The sequence below is a fragment of the Adiantum capillus-veneris genome, chromosome 28 (assembly GCF_014529385.1).
Source record: "Adiantum capillus-veneris isolate H3 chromosome 28, ASM1452938v2, whole genome shotgun sequence".
NCBI classification, from domain to species: Eukaryota; Viridiplantae; Streptophyta; class Polypodiopsida; order Polypodiales; family Pteridaceae; genus Adiantum; species Adiantum capillus-veneris.
The window spans coordinates 94,469,939-94,472,043 of record NC_140958.1 but is presented as its reverse complement, the minus strand read 5'-3'; the positions used below and the strand labels follow the sequence as shown (position 1 = coordinate 94,472,043).

The following is a 2,105-nucleotide window of genomic DNA, read 5'->3' as shown; positions in this document are numbered from 1 at the left end:
GACGTCCCACTTGCCCCAAGAAATGTGAAGAAACGTTGCGCGTTGGATTCCTAAAAAACTATTGGAAGCCCAAGGATACTATGAAGGAAATGATCAAATCTGGGTCCCAAAACGTAAATTGTGCTCTTACTTGTCACCTGGCCATGTGAGCCCAATCCCGTAGCTCCAAAATGAATTGAAGATTGTGGAAAAGAAAAAATCACAGAATGCTGTACACCCGCTCCAGAGCTAGTTTGGGTACTGAAGAAAGAACAATTTGTTCCGCCTAGCTCAAGAACAGGGAAGTCAAATGAAGCTTCTTGCTCTTCATGTAGTTTCTATACGGAAATAGAAGCTTCGACACAACCTCCACCTACCATTGTACATATCCATACAAACAAGGAAGAGTTTGCACCTCCCGTTGTAAGTTCACTACCTACAACAACGTTGCAAATAAAATCATGGGAGAGTACCTTACCACCTTTGCAACTAGATGAAACGCAATGGGCGGTCGAAAACTATTGGTTAACGTCTTCACCCATAACAACTTGGAATAATTGGTTCCAAAAGGTGATGACATCATTCCAAAAGGTATGATCTACCCAAGGAAGGGGGGAGTGTTTGCTGACATCCATCATTCACTTGCTTCCCTCTCAACCTTCCTCTCTGATCTCTTAATCTCCCAATCTTAAAGAATGTATATATAAAGCCTTATACTCCAAAAACAAGATAAAGAAATAAAAGAGCAAGAGCCCCCAAACAAAAATCTGGAAACCTACGAGTTCTATACATAACACAAAATCATAAAAACACATTATGCACAAGGGCACGACCTTTTGACACGACCCTTGTAATATTTGCACTCTAACCATCATCTATCTGTGTGTACAGATATGGCTAGTACGCTAGAGTCATCCACTCCTGCCTTGGGTGAGAGGTACCCTCGTTACTTTTCACAAGTGTTTCACATGGTCTTTCCGGTGCTTGCCTGTGAATGGGATTTAGTAGGTACGCTAGCATGTGAGAGAAATTTCAATGAGTTAGAATGGCTAATACGTCTCTTGACCACGATTGATCCATACTTAGTAGAGAGCGTTTCTCCCATTGCACAAGCCTACCCTTTTGACCAAGATGACTATAGACGTCTAGTGACCTTCTTAGTAAACATTGGTGTCTCTAATGACGAAGACGATTTATATGATTACACGGATGACACTTATGGTCTCACAGATGATGACTTTGTTTTTCTTGACGATGAGGATAGGGGTTTAGCCTTAGGGTTCCCCCCAATCTCTACAATATCCTATTTCCTTGACTCTCTAGAGGGAGTGCAAATAATTATGTTAGGATTACTTATGTTGTTTAATTGTGTTCAATAAAAATTGGTACCTCTTTTCATTGATGTACCTCTAGAAGGTGGATGTTTGGTGGTGACTATTGTGTAGTTTGTGACTACATAAGGATGCTTTCGAAGGACAACGACAATGGATGTTTACATGTTACAAATGGATGTTCTCCATTATATCAGCTTCCTTTTATCTATGCTTTCTACAGTTACATGTTTGCATTTTGTCATTTGAGTTCTAACAATGCATAAAATTAATGAAGTTGTGACATTGCCAATTTGGATGCTATAACTTTTTCAAACTTCTAGTACCTTGTTCTTCTCTTTGAGTTTGGTCTATTAATTGGCTTTAAGTAGGTATCAGGACCTTAAGCTAAACTATGCCATTTAATTTTTGACTTTAATTCCTAAATAGTCTATTAATTGTAGCGCATGGGCTTTGTACTACCTTACATCAGTGAACATTGCCTTGCTTTTCCAACTTTGCTCACTTTGGCAAAGTTGGGAAGCCCCGTCTTCTACCCCCGCTCTTTAAAACACAAGTCAATCCACATGAGTGAATGTTGCTTGCTTTAACTGATGTCCAACCAAAGTAGTTGACGAGAGGCGAGAGTTCTACCCCAGCCCGTGCGCTGCCTTCCATTGAAGCATATTCACTTGTGAGTTACTTAGTGAGTGTTGACTTGAATTGAATTTTTTTGCAAAGTAATAATGGCACACTAGTTATTTATCTATTTTATGGCATTGAATGTTGGATTATAATTTGTACTTCGAAGAGAGA

At 39.6% G+C, this 2,105-nt stretch overlaps 1 pseudogene; it reads left to right on the top strand.

Annotated features, from left to right (window-relative positions):
* The first annotated feature begins 872 nt into the window (after positions 1-872).
* On the top strand, positions 873-1,413 carry LOC147420911 (uncharacterized; annotated as a pseudogene).
* The last annotated feature ends 692 nt before the right edge of the window (positions 1,414-2,105 follow it).